We start from the raw sequence: 15,180 nt of genomic DNA, 5'->3' as shown, positions 1-15,180 counted from the left end.
TAATGGCCCCCGTGCAGACAAGGAGTGAGAAGAGTTATTATGCCCAGGATTATGAGAAATTATGTTCTATGGAGGAAAGTGCCCATTGCCTAGGTAAGGTGAGCTTGAATTTTCTAATAGTGAGCCTTTTTCGATACAGAATAGATGAGTTGCAGAGGGAGAATGGAGCAACGTACTGTGATAAAGATAAAAATCAATTTTTGTTTCTCCTTCAAGTGAATCTATGCTAACTTACCTACTCAAAACTTCTAATTTTCTAGAGTAGCGTCTTCAGTGGATCATTCAATACCATCAGGGGCCATTTATTGAATATTCACCATGTGCCAGGCTTTCTTATCTCATTCTCTTCTGTGAAGAAGACAATATCATCCCCACTTTTCAGACAGGCAAGAAGAGAGCCTGTGAGGTTGAATCACTTACCTCAATTCACACAAGTAGAATGGGATGAAACCAGATTTGAATCAAAATCTTTGATGTAACCAAACTCGAGTTCATTATCCATCTGAAAAGGTAGAAAGACCAGACCATGACCCCAGATGTTGCCCTGCAGCCTAGGCAGATGAGTTCTTTGAATGAATAAAACCTTATACAATGCTACTGAATGATTTACAGTAGGTTAATTAGATGACTCTACACTCTTCCTGACACTTTGAGAGCACAGTCCCAGGTGTCTCTGAAGCAGAGCCATCCATGCAGTGACTGTTACTGGGCATCAACTCTGTCTCGAATACTGAACTAGTTGCTGAACCTTAGAAAGAGAAACTTCTCAGTTGGTTTGCTCTCCCTGTGCCCAGGGTAGTGCTTCTGGGAAGAAGGTGGAATGGTAGATGCCATATTTATGGGTGAAAAAATGAAGGGATAAATAGGATTTGGGGAAGGGGGAAGAGCTGTGCTATTGATGAAGACAAGAGTGTGGCTGGCTAAACATTTGAACGGTATGTGTGTTACTAGCTACCCTTTGAATTTTGAAATGGGAAAATTTAGAAAAAGGCACACAATGTGTTGTGCATTGGGAACACAGTTTGTTCTAAGTGATGATTTAGGATGCAATATAGAACACAGCCTCAGAGGTTTACGTTATGTTAGAGGAGACAGCACAGAAAATGGTTATTGAGGCCACCTCACGGGGTTAACTTGAAGTAACTATCAGGGACGAGATCCATGCACTTTTTCAACTCAATTCTGAGGGCCATGTCAGATACAGATCCCTTTGCCAGGGAGCAGCACCCTGACCCTGTGTGATAAGCCTGGGTTTCCATGTTCTTAATTATACCCTAAGGAGGAGTAAGACAATGTTCACAGATGGACACTCACCCCCAACAGAGATTCCACAGTCAGCTTAGTCTGGAAGTGAATCCCAAGGTTGGTTCAGATATGAAGGGACTTGAATCAGAGAGTATTAAAACAGGGGAAGGATCCTTAGGAAGGGGCCTGAGACAAGTTGTGGAGGAAGTGCATTTATTTTGATGACACATGGAAACTTGCAGAAATGCCTTGGACCCTGTCTATTCATTTGAGTCCTGACCTACTTGTAGAGGTCTTAGCAAAGAAAGGTGGTCAAAATAGAATTTCCAGTCATCCTCAAGTCTCTTGAAAATCATAGCAGACTGCTGTACATAGTTCATATAAACTGTTATTAGTGACCGTAGTCATCATCTGTTTTTCTAGTATCTTGCAATATCTGGGAATTTCCAACTCACTTCCTCATCATACTGTTTCATCTCTCTTTGTACTTCCATCTCAGGCTGTGAGGCAGGTGTTAAAGCACAAATGTGCTCCCTATTCATTATGCTCATTCCTCTTCAACTTATTCCATGGCCTCTGAGGAGTGCTCTTTGATCAGGCACATTCTGCTGCCCTCCTGGATTAGGTGTTTTCTACTCTCCCCTGGGCTTCCCTGGTGACTTAGGGTAAAGAATCTGCCTGCCAATGAAGGAGACATGGGTACAATCCCTGGGTCAGGCAGGTCCCATGGAGAAGGAAATGGCAACCCACTCCAGTATTCTTGCCTAGAGAATCCCACGGACAGAGGAGCCTGGTGTGCTACTGTCCATGGGGTTGCAAAGAGCAGGGCAAGGCTTGGTGTCTAAACAACAGCAATACTCTCCCCTACCCTTCAGATTCTGCAATGTGAAAATCCAAAGAACAGCCCTGGAAATTTTTTAGAACAGACGAGTAGAAATAACTAACCATAAAACCACAACTCTTTTAGGAAAGAGAGAGGAAAGGGTACAGGTGGGGAACATCCAGGAGTGAATAATTTCATTCCTTTATGATAGCAGGTAAATTAAATCCCAAAACAGAAAATTCAACCTTTGAGGTTACTCTTCTAGGTATTATTGACCCCAGGAAATCCCCAAACAGTGTAACTAACAAACTATTTGGGGAACTGTCTGTAGTCAACAGAACCACATGACTTCCACCTCCAGATCCTGTGGAAATATCCCTAGTATTGTGGATGCTCAAATCTGGGGCCATCACCATTAGAAGGATTAGCTGTAGGACTCTGGGGTGATTGGCATTGACATTCACACAGGGGTCTCTGACCTCAGATACTCCAAAAAAAAGCCTAATGTACATGAAATCACAGGAATAAGCAGTCCTGAGTTAATAAGGAAGCTTCAGTGTGTTTAAACAGTGAGGTCATCATAGAAGAAGGTGATGAATCACCAAGGAATGGTATTCTGTTTTTATAGAGAAATGCTTTCCAGGTAAATATTCATGACTCCCTGTCAATCACCAATATGCATAACAATTTAGATGAATTGTTTAAAATTTAAGTCTGCTTGATAAAGGTCCACTTCTCTGTCCACGGTGCCAGAATGTGGTTGAGTAATATCAACCAGGGCATATCTCCCTCAAATGAGAGCATGGCTCTGTGCTACAGCTCAAAAGGCAGAGATTGAAATGGCTTAAAAGCCATTCATTCATTCAACAAATATTTGGTAATGCCTACTACAAACTTTATGCCCTCTTCTTGGCACTTGAGATACAAGGAGCAGACACACATGTCTCTTTGTCTCATCAACTCATGAAACTCAGTCTAACCAGGAGGGCAAAGATTGAGGGAGGAGTTAAAGGTGCTCTGATTATAATCATGTTGTCGGCTAAAAAATGCTGTCACAATCTTAAAGCAGAGAGTTGTTTTGATTGGTGGGAATGTTTAGAACTCTGAGCCCAGAAGACAGCATCTCAGTAACTCTGAGAAAACTGCTCCAAGGAGGCAGGAGGGGAAGTTGGCCTATATACAAGTTTGCAACAAAGGAAGCAGGCAATCTGAACTTCAAAGATCAGGTATCAGGGAATTTAGCATTCTATGTATGGGAAGATGCAAGCTTCTGGGCTCATTGAATTCATTGCTTTCATATGCACCTCAGCTAAGGAAACAGGAAACCAATGGTGTTTCCTTGTCCACCTTAAGGAGTGGCAGATGGTTGCTTCTTGTATTCCCCCAGCTTCTCAGCAATCCCTTCTGGGTGGGTGGCAGCATCTGTTGGATCTCAGTTTGGGGAGCCCTGGGCTGCCCTGGTGGTTCAGATGGTAAAGGATCTGCCTGCGATGTGGGAGACCTGGCTTCCATCCTTGGGTTGGGAAGATCCCTGAGAGAAGAGAATGGCTACCCACTCCAGTATTCTGGCCTGGAGAATTCCATGGACAGAGGAGCCTGGGAGTCTATAACCCATGGAGCTGCAAAGAGTTGGACACGGACACAACTGAGCGACTTTCACTTTTATTCATATTTGGAGCCTGGAAATTGCTGATGGCTGTGACATTTCTTGATTATTGATATGGTAGGAGGTATTTTCATTTCACAATGTAGAGGTCAAAGGTCAGGCTATATAGAGTTAGTTGGGGGCTGAGGAAGCCTCCAACACCCCCAAGAAAGGGCCATATAAGCTGGACCTTCAATGGAGACCATGAAATGTGGGCAAAAGTGTTCCAGACAAAAGGTCCCTTTTGTGAAAATGACATTCTTCCATAAATCTTTCAAGTGAGGGACACAAGATATTTGTCAGTAAAAAGCAGGCGACTCTCTCACAGCAGCTGGGACACATATTTCAAATGAAGTCCTTGTCAATAACCTTCCATTTGTACTTTAATGAATCTGTGTTGAACACTTTTCTATCTTCTGCTCAGGTCTGTGTCCACGTTTCTGGGCAGCTTCCAATATAGTGATAGGCAGATTTCCGACAAAACTAGCTGCTTTTGAGTCTCCCCCTCCTCTTCCATTAGCCATGGCCTTTTGCCATGTTGAGTCTCACAAATGGACACAAACCAATCAATCACCCTTATAAAAATGTCAAAATTCATCCCTCCCTACTGTGAAATGAATACACTGACCTTAACACAAATGTAGAAATAAATTTTTAAAAAAAATCTATCCTCACCGTGGACCCCCTGGCTGCCACACTTAGATTTCTACACATTTCAACTTGACAAGGCTGACATTGCTGAGAACTTCTTGTTTCCTTTTTTTTTAAATGCTGGATGCAGATTAGATATGCCCCTAATTTTACGAAGAAGAACTTATTTCCATAGAGGCTCTGCCTGAGAGGAAGTATATATAGGGAGAGCCATTATGTGTCCAAGAGGAAGAAGTGAGAGAGAGATAGGTTGAACCCAGTGAAAAGGGAAGGGAACACTCATGCTATATTGATTTTTTTTTTTTTTAAAGAGTTTTCTCAACCTAGGGACCATCTATGACTTAATTGCTTCACGCAGTGTCAACCTAGTTTATTTAGCACAGCCCCAGATAAGGGTAAAAACCCTGAAATGGGCCCATGTCACCTCAAGATCCAGCTCCCCATCATTTGCCAGCTCTGTGCCCTTGAGCAGGTTCCTCATTATCTGTAAACCAAAGACAAGTTCTCGCTATTCCTTTGCTTTCAGGAACAGGAGTCTGGCTGTCACTGAAAGAGCACGCATTCTGCTCTCAAGGCCCTCTCAAGAGGACGGCCCCGCCTCTGGCTCTTGGGAGGGGAACACTAGACTGGACTTTCTGAGCACTGTGACCACTGGCTGTATGGGCTGTTTCAAGTTCATGCATGTGACACTGTTGCTGCAAAACCAGCCTCTGTTCACCAATGACAGATATAAATACAGAGACAGAGTTTTGGAAGAGTAGAAAGGAGTAGTTTTATTGCTTTGCTAGGCAAAAGAGGATCACAACAAGCTAATGCTTTCAAGACTGTGATCCTCTTTCTGGAAAGTTGGAAGAGGCCTTACAGTCTTAAGATGGAAAATGGGGCTAAAGCTAAGGATTAGAGCTGATATGGTCCTGCATTCTTCTCCTCCTCCTGGGGGCATTGATATCAAGATTACAGGACAGCTTCTGGTGGTTTTCCAGGTCATGTTCCTGGGATATTCTTTCTGGAGTAAAGAATGCTCCCAGAGAAAAGGAGTGCTAGGAATCTTGTCTTGAAGGGGTAAACATCAGGTATAGCTAGAGGGCAATCATATTCAGAGTGCAACTGAGCAAGAAAGAGGAGGACAAACATCTGTAGGTTAAATGGGTGGAGAGAACAGGGTTGGGTAAGGGCTAACATGATGGAGTGCCTCAGTTAGTTTCTGCTACAGCAGCGCAGTGGGGACAATGAGACTCCCAATGAAGATATTGTAGGGGATTATTGGACAAAGGATCTCTGGGTACTGGAATGAGTAAGCCAGTAGAAATTATATCAGAAGCTACTGGAAGTCTTGGAAAAGCCCATCTAAGCAAGAGCCTGGCAGAGACAGTCAGAGATGGGAGATGGAGAAAGACAGAGCTAAGTCCTCGGGTCCTGCTGTAGCTCTAGACTTGCAGGTTCTCTAAGCCAATAAATTTTCCTCTTGTTTCTAGACTTGCAGGTTCTCTAAGCCAATAAATTTTCCTCTTGTATTGGGTTGCTTGAATTGGATTTCCAAAAATCTTAATTAAAATAAACTTAATTTATACATGAGTTTGGGGAATTAAATTATAATTTCCATAAGACACTTAATATGTGGCATACGGTAAGAATTTAATAAATCAGGTTGCATGTGTGTGTGTGTGTATGTATGTGTGTGTCTCTGTTTAGGACATGAAAGTTGCCTAAAGAGACAAGAAACAGAAAAATAGCCAAAGCTTCAAGTCATGGCCCTGCCCACAGTTACAAAATCTGGTAATGTGAAGACACTTTCAATCCTTAGTTTAGGAAATAGACCATTTTTTTTTTGGACTTCTCATTCACTTCTTTGTACAAAGTGACCATTGTGATTTGCATCAGAATTTAAAAAGAAAGAGAAGGAAGCAAGGTAGATGGAAGGAAGGAAAGAAGAAGGGAGGAAATAGGTAAGTCTTAAAGGGGATATGATTGTCTTGAGGCTCTGCAGGTGAAGAATCTGCCCACCAATGTAGGAGATACAAGTTCAGTCCTTGAGTCGGGAAGATCTTCTGGAGAAGGAAATGGCAACCCGCTCCAGTATTCTTGCCTGGAGAATCTCCTGGATTGAGGAGCCTGGCAGGCTACAGTCCACGGTGTTGCAAAGAGTCAGACATGACTGAAGGAACTGAGCTGGCACACATGTGGTTGTCTTGGATATAATAGTTCTGTAATCTTTCCACTCTCCAGAGTTGTCTTCTCCCAGGAGTTCCATGGTTACTCTGTATCCATCGCATTCTGTCTGCAATCCATCTCCTTTATAACAACCTATATTCAGAAAAAAAATAATAATAATTTGAAACCATTTGGGAGCAAATAATTGATAATGCCTTAAAGAGTTACACTGTTAATGGAGATTTACATTTTAAAGGAAATCAAAATAAAAACAAAAGTAACATATCCAGGTGTCAAAAAGAAAGGAATTCCAAACTGTGGAGCACCTCCAGTATGCTGAAAAATGTATACGTCCATGCAATCATCATAGCTACCTTGGAAGGTAGGTGTTAATTACACCCATTTTACAGATGGGAAAACATGCCCAGAGAAGCTCAAAAACTTTCTCAAAGCTACAAGCTCAAAGGGCATGGATCTGCAAACGAGCCCAGCTTTAAACTGACCCCAGACGCATGTTTTGATTAAGATTCTTCCTGATGACTGTCACTAGCTGAGCATCCTAGTGACTGGCCATGGAGCTAGGAAACACAATTCAGAGACTGTTGACTCTCCATCAGGATGACTGGGAGGCAGGACAGATGGCAGTGTAGTGACAAAGTAGATTTTAACTGAGGAGATGAATTTTTAAATCCAATCACAGGAAACATCATAGCACTTTTTTTTTTTAGCTTCAGTTAAACTGATTTTCTAAACTGCATACCAGCACCTAATCAGTTTGATCCGTTTCTTTTTCTTTCCCTTTAATTTTATTTTAGCTTCGAGCCTTGTGTGATTGGCTGGGGGTCGGGGGTGGGGGGTGAGTGGAAAGAGTTCTCTGTGCTCTGTAGCTTCCTTTCTGCCATCCTCTGCTTTTGCTCATATTGTAGTCTTAATTTGATCAGCAGTTATGAAAAGGCAACATTAATCCTGGGGAAAGGACTTTGTTCATGGCCAGACAGTTTCGGTATTGCTTCTAAAGCAAAGTGTTTTGTGCTCGGATATGAGTTTTGCCCCTTGAGATGCTTCTTGATGTGAGAACAGAGAGAGGCACAGAGTTGCTAAAAACTGGACTGATGACAACTGGTGCTGGGAAGGGCTGTCAGAGATCTTAGCAAATTATTTACCCCAGGTGAGCTTCCAAGAGCAAGAGGGACCCAGAAGATGCTTCTGAATATGTATGTGGTCACAGGGGCATCGGTGATGAGGGGCAGGAGGGGAGGGATGAAAGAAAGGGGGACAAGGAGATGTGAGCTGCCCACCCATAGTGACAGGTGGGTCTCCCATGCCTGAGAGTGTAAGCTGGAGTCATTTATTATGACTGTGGCTAGTATTTATACAGCACTTACCAGATGCTAAGTACCTTTCCAAGTGTTTTTTGGGAGTATCTTATTTTTATCCTTAGGATAAACGTAGAGGTAGGTATTATTATAACAGATGAGGAAAATGAGGGTTAAGGCTTAAGCAACTTGCACAGGACTTGGCATGCTCTTAATCACCACACTGAACCATCTCCTGAGTGTCTTTTATGAACCAAACCCTGGGTTAAGCCTTAAGAACATAGGCATGAGTAAAAAAGGTCATAGAACTCTCACTCTAGTGGAAGAAATAGGTGAATGAACCATCTATGACTTGAGTACTTTGCACAGTGTCCAGCCCATGAGAGACACACATACTTATTGATGGAAGGATGGATGGATAGCATTTAATGTGGCATGATAGCTGCATGAATAGAGGTAAGTATAGGGTGCCTTGAGAGCATGGAGAAGAAGGAATCAAGCCCACACAAAGTTAAGTGATGCCTGGGAGGAGTTTTGAGGTAGGGTAGAAGTTCACCACGATAGTGACGACCATCATATAAGATTTGCACCATATCATAATTTCACCATCCCCTTGCTTCATCAAAGCAATTCTGAGCTTTCTCATGTCATCTGAGAGCAAAAGCCAGGTCCCAGCCTAAGTTTCCATTCACTCTGCTCCCAAGGGCACTGTCAAGCCTTTCTCTGACACTGGTTTCCTTCCTTCTCTCCAGTATGAGTGGGCAACTGTCAAGAGTGACATGTATTGCCAGGTATCTGTGTTTCTTAGACTAAGAATCATTAACCTTTTAAAAAACAGAATATTAAGTTCCAGTCTCTATAAATAATCACTACAGGAATTATAACAATAATTAAAAAATCAACAAAAATAACTATCTGATGTACAATGGTCTTTCAATGAGCATTATCTACTGATAGAACACAGCCCTGTGAGAGACAGGGCAAATAGTCCTTCTACCATTTGAGGTAGATGGGATTCATACTCAGAAGAGATGAAATAAACTATCTGTCGATCACTTTTATGTGCTGCTTTGGTGCTGCTGCTGAACATCCTTATCTCATCGAGACACAGTAGGCTGGTGAGTAGGTGTTCATGCTCCTGTGTTTGCCATTAAATAAACTGAGGCTCAGGAATGTTAAACTACTTACCTGAGGGCACCCAGCTAGTAGATGGGAAGGCTGGGACAGAGAGCCAATCTTTCTTATCCTCAGTGCTGGTGTTTGTTGCATGTTAATATCTTGTTTCTTTATTTCCCAAGAGAATCAGAGAAAGAAGATTAGTGACCCAGAATCCCAACTCCTCAGAGAGGTTACGCGTAGGTTATTACAAATGTAGGCATCTCTGCAGTCATCAATCCACGGGCCACCTAAACCCAATCAATTCTGGTTTTAAACCACAATGCCTGCACCCAGGGGTGTCGCTTGACAAAAATGAGGAATACTCAAGGTTTCCAAATTGGTCTCTTTAATTCCCTTTCAAGGCTGTCTCTCTCAACTTCTTTTCTTGATACTCTGTCACCCCATTTACTATTCTCTTCTTCTCTATTGCTGCCCTAGGTGTTTTAAATAATGTTTTGATTCTTAGGAATCAGGTGTGTGTGTGTGTGTATTGGGAGGAAACATATTCATGCTCCTTAGAATCATATTACATGTGAAAGTAGCATCTGCTTAATTTTTTGTAACAACCTATGAGGGAAACTGCTGCTGCTGCTAAGTCACTTCAGTCGTGTCCGACTCTGTGCGACCCCATAGACGGTAGCTCACCAGGCTCCCCCGTCCCTGGGATTCTCCAGGCAAGAACACTGGAGTGGGTTGCCATTTCCTTCTCCAATGCATGAAAGTGAAAAATGAAAGTGAAGTCACTCAGTCGTGTCCGACTCTTCGCGACCCCATGGACTGCAGCCCACCAGGCTCCTCCATCCATGGGATTTTCCAGGCAAGAGTACTGGAGTGCTCTGAGGGAAAAGAGTTTGAAAAAGAATATATGTATATCTATATACACATATACATATATATATGCGCTTCCCAGGTGGTGCTAGTTTCCATACCTAGTTTCCCTACCTCTGCCTGCCAAGGCAGGAGACATAAGAGACATGGATTCAGTCCCTGGGTTGGAAAGATCCCCTGGAGGAGGACATGGCAATCCACTCCAGTATTCTTGCCTGGAGAATCCCACTGACAGAGGAGCCTGGTGGGCTACAGTTCATAGTGTCAAAAAGAGTCAGAAACGACTGAAGCGACTTAGCGCGCGCAAACACACACATATATATACATAAAACTGAACCACTTTGCTGTACATTTGCTCCCCAAGAGCTGAGCCAAACAGAAGCAGAGTGAGAACTCTAGCTCAGAGATGCTCTTAGGGGCCAGAGTGTCTCCCTGACTCCATGCAATGAAAATGGCATTACCCCCTCCCAAAGGCAAGAAAAGCAACGCATCTGCCAATCTAGGGAGGAAAAATGGGGAGTAAGACTGAGGGAGCTCTAGGAAGTTGGCCGACTTGTGGGCAAGACTTCACTGTGGTCCACTGGTTAAGAATCTCCCTTCCAGTGCAGGGACATGGGTTCAACCCCTGGTCCAGAAACTAAGATCCCGCATGCGGCGGGGCAAGTAAGCCCGCTAGCCGCAACTACTGAGCCCAAACACCACGGCTATAGAAAACCACACACCGCAATGAAGATCCCATGGGCCTCAGATGAGACCCTACAAAGCCAAAGGAAGAAACAAAGAAAGAACCTGGTGGGCAGAGGGAAGGCAAGGAGGGCCGGAGCAGGGGAAAGTAGCATGGTTGGATTTGTGCTCTTTGAAGGGTCTGTGGCTACAGTGAGAAGTTAGTGTGCAGAAGAGCTGTTAGGAGACAATTGCAGCAGCAGCTCAGATGAAAGATCATGGGAATGTGAACCAAGCCAGCAGCAAGACAGACAGAGAGAATTGGAGCCTCAGAGATGGTAGAGTGAGGATCTTCAGCCTGGATACATTCTTAGGGGCAAGACCGAACAAGGGCGCTCAGCCTCAGAGAATGAACGTGGAAACCACCACCCGTTGTGGGGACAGGCCCCATGACACACAGGACTGGACTTCCCCCAGCTGCCCAGTGTTTGCAAGCAGGTCTGTGAACCACACAGGGTGAAGCAGGAGGGAAGTCTCTGGCATTCAAACTGGTTTCCTTTGCTCTCCCACCCTGACGATGCTAACACCTCTGCTCTGATAGGATGACTGAGGGCATTTTCATTGCCGTGTCTGATCGGCGCTTCTGATTTATGTTCTGTCAAGAAGATCGATTTCCCCAGTAATAGTCATGTTTCCACTGGTGATTTCTGTCCCCTTGGGACCTGAGATTGCAGGCTCCTGAGGCTGATCACCTAAGTGTTCCCCTGGAAATTGCTCCCGCAAATATTCTCAATCAAAACCCAATAAAGTGTCTGAGAGCTTGTTCTACCCTGAAGCCTGGGAATTGTACACGAAAATCGCATTCCAGAATATGAAACAAAAGGCCAGCTCCAGGCCCGTTCTAACAATCTTTTGGAATTATGACTGGGCCTTCATTAGCCAAAGACAGATTTGGTCTTGAAAATGAGAGTATTTATCTACAATCTTGAGAGATTTAGAGACACTGGCCTAAGTTAAAGACACTAAAATTTTTGTGAAAAATTGTGATTCAGGAAATTTCTTCCTTTACTAGGCTTTTGTAAAGAACCTGTGATATACATTCTACAACAGAACTTCACAAAAGTAGATGTTTAGAAAAGCCACCCCTCTGAAAGCAGTGATTTCTCTCCTCATCAGAAAGTAACTTTCTGGTGGGGTATACATCACAGAAGAGTGGGGCTTCTTTGGTGGCTCAGAGAGTAAAGAATTCTACTGCAATGCAGGGGAAGCAGGTTTGATCCCTGGTCAGGAAGATCCTCTGGAGAAGGGCATGCAACCCACTCCAGTATTCTTGCCTGGAAAATTACATGGACAGAGGAGCCTGGCGGGCTATAGTGCATGGGATCGCAAAGAGTTGGACATGACTAAGCGACTAACACACACACACACACACACGCACACACACACACATACTATTGAAGCAAAGAATATCAAACAGTCTGTCAAGCAAAATAAAAGCTTTATTTCTCACTTAGTGTATAAGTCCAAGCTAGTGAATGCTCTGAGTATCATTTAGAGAATTTCTTCCGATCTGTTCTCTCTCATTCTCTTGGATGCTGTTGACCATCATGGTTGAAGCACTATTTTTGTGTTTCAGCTCATGCACAGAGAGAAAGAGGATGTGGTGGTAAGCAGGTATTTTTTTTTTCCTGAGGATGAGACCTAGAGGTTAGTCACATTATTCCTTTTCACAGTCCTGTTGGCCAGCACTTAGTTCTGTGGCCATACCTAGTTTTCAGAGAGCTGGGGAATGTGGTTGCTTATTGGGTAGCTATGGGTCCCATAAAGTGAAGGGTTATCAGGGAATAACCGGGAGTTTCTACCAAAGTGCTTTATTCCTAAGCCTCATCTGGGCAACCTTGCCCCCTTGGCTCTGGCCATAACTGAACTTCTTGTGATTACAGGCAACTCTGGGCCAGTGGATGTCTCCGCAACTCTCTCTTCTGGGAGCACGTTTGTTTTTTCTTGGTTGGGAGGAGAAATTCCCTCCAACTTGAATTCATGTGACCAGACTAATACACAAGACAGATTAGTAGGAGGAAAAGAAATAAGTTTTAATTCTTGTGCTCGGAGGTCTCATAGAAATAAGACATAAGAAGTGGTCAAAGCAGGGAGCTTTTATATTTTTAGACAAAAAAACAATACATTTGTGAGGAATTGACAGGACAATGAAACTTAGGTTTCAGGTGGTCAATTAGAAGGAATTTGTTTGTCACACTGAGTGAAGTAAGTCCAACAGAAGAGAAATATTGTATGACATCCCTTATTTGTGGAATCGAAGAAGAAATGATACAAATGAACTTACAAAACAGAAAGAGACTCACAGACTTAGAGAATGAACTTACAGTTGCTGGAGAGGTGGAAGGGGAAAGAAGAGGAGGAAGGGATAGTCAGGGAGTTTGGGATGGACATGAACACACTGCCCTATTTAGAATGGATAACCAACAAGGACCTTCTGTGTAGCACATGGAACTCTGCTCAATATTACATGGCAGCCTGGATGGGAGGGGAGTTTGAGGGAGAAGGGATACATGTACATGTATGGTTAAGTCCCTTCACTGTTCACCTGAATCTATCACAACATTGTTAATCAGCTATACATCAATACAAACTAAAAAGTTTTAAAAAAGAAAGAATTTGTTGAATCAGGGCTTAGGATAGTACATTAAAGAAGTGACAGGTTTATTTACACAGGCTTCTCACTCTACGTATCCTGTCTCTGCCAATAACGGTGTCCTTCTACCTCCAGAGGCTGGGAGTGCACCTTCCACATGAAAGATTCATTTCCTGCTTTCTGAGAGACAGAGGAGGGTCAGAGTGGCCCTCTTGCATTGGCCATGTCGTAAGTAACTTCAACTCAAAATAAGCAATATGTTATTGTGGTATTAATATATTTGGGGGCCACCCACCTGAATCCCAGCACCCCTCAACCAGCTTCATTCTTGCTCATCTTCTAAAATTGACCTCAGACGTTAATTCCTACGTGAGAACTTCCTCTGCACCCTGTTAGTTCTCTCAGTGAATAGAAAGTGTGTCTTTCAGAGACACATACTACATACTACAGTATGTATGTTTGTGTGTGCTAAGTTACTTCAGTCATGTCCGACTCTGTGCAACCCTATGTACCGTAAGCCAGCCAGGCTCTCCTGATCATGGGATTCTCCAGGCAAGAGTATTAGAGTGGGTTGCCATGCCATCCTCCAGGGGATCTTCCTGACCCAGAGATGGAACCCGGGTCTCTTAGGTCTCCTGAATTGGCAGTCAGGTTTTTTAACACTAACACCACCACCTGGGAAGCCCAACACTACAGTATAATATATTGCAATTTCTGCATCTTCTTTTAGAATTTCTCAAGCCAGATTATGCTTTATGAAGGCGCCCTATTGCAAGTCAATTTATTAGAATCTCTGGGGCTAGGGCCCAGGCATCACGGTTTTAAAGTACCTCCCCAGTTGGTCCAATGTGCAGTTAGGACTGGAAACCACAGAACTAGCTTAGGGGCAGACATTTCATCTCTGGACCATTCATACATGAAGTAGCAGCTGGCACTCTATTAACATTCTAATAAATGTTTAGTGAATGAACAAATGAATGAATGAAGAATGGCTTCTTGCATATCAGTTAAACTAGACCCCAAATGAGAGTTAACAATTCATACCATTTTCTTGAGCACAGAGTATTAATACCAGAAGGGACCTTCGAGAAGATACAGATCCATCATGTCTGACAGATAAGGAAACTATAATCCAGAAAAAGTCTCCTGGTGAGTTTCCAGCAGAGAGAGGCCTCTGGATGCCAACATTGTTGGATGTCAGGCTAAGACACCTTGATTTGATTTATCTACCCGCAGTTTTAAACACAAAAGCATTCCTTCCTCTCTCAAAGCAGGGCTGAGATCTAGCTACCAGAACCCATGGAATCAAAATAGAAACATTTACCATTCCTCACATTTGTGAGCATTTCAAGGTAGTTATTGGTTGTTTGGAACCTGCTCATTATACCGTTTTATTACATAATGAAGACAAATGCCCGCAGTTTAGATACAGATTTGGTTAATGACAAGATGTGTAATAATATAAGATAATATGGCCAAGCCATTGCATTCTAATTAAATATTTTTGTCAGATTCTTTCCCTCATTAATCTTCTTTTATTCACCATGCTTTACGGCTGTTTTGCCTTCCACCTTGCGACTGTGTATGTACAAATGTAATGTTAAGAACAGAAAGAGTCCTTAGATTTTTCTGGCAATTGGGTTTTCTCTTCTCTGAATCTATTTATGTGCAGACGTGCTACTGAGTTTAAGACGGAAGACATCACACGTAACCCAGATAAGGCCTCTAATTGGTATGCCAGCCCACGCAAAGCTATCTGATTGCATTCAGTAACTGGCAGAGACACAAAGCATTTTCAAGGGAAATAATATCCCACTGTGAATCTGGGAATATCTGTATAAGAAGTGAACAGTAAACATCACCTTTAATTTTAATGTCTCACATTATGCAACATTTTCAAAACGCAAAATCTCTGGCATTCCAGCCCACTCCAAGCGGCAGGGATGGGAGCCTGACTGTGATGGGTGTTGATGTCAAATTTCCAACTGCTCATGGATGCCGTCTGTGTTTTAGAGCATCACCCTTTCCAGATCATCATTCTGTCTCA

This window comes from Giraffa tippelskirchi, chromosome 4 (genome assembly GCF_054371585.1).
Source record: "Giraffa tippelskirchi isolate mGirTip1 chromosome 4, T2T-mGirTip1v1.2.pri, whole genome shotgun sequence".
Taxonomy (NCBI): domain Eukaryota; kingdom Metazoa; phylum Chordata; class Mammalia; order Artiodactyla; family Giraffidae; genus Giraffa; species Giraffa tippelskirchi.
This window is presented reverse-complemented; position numbering follows the sequence as displayed.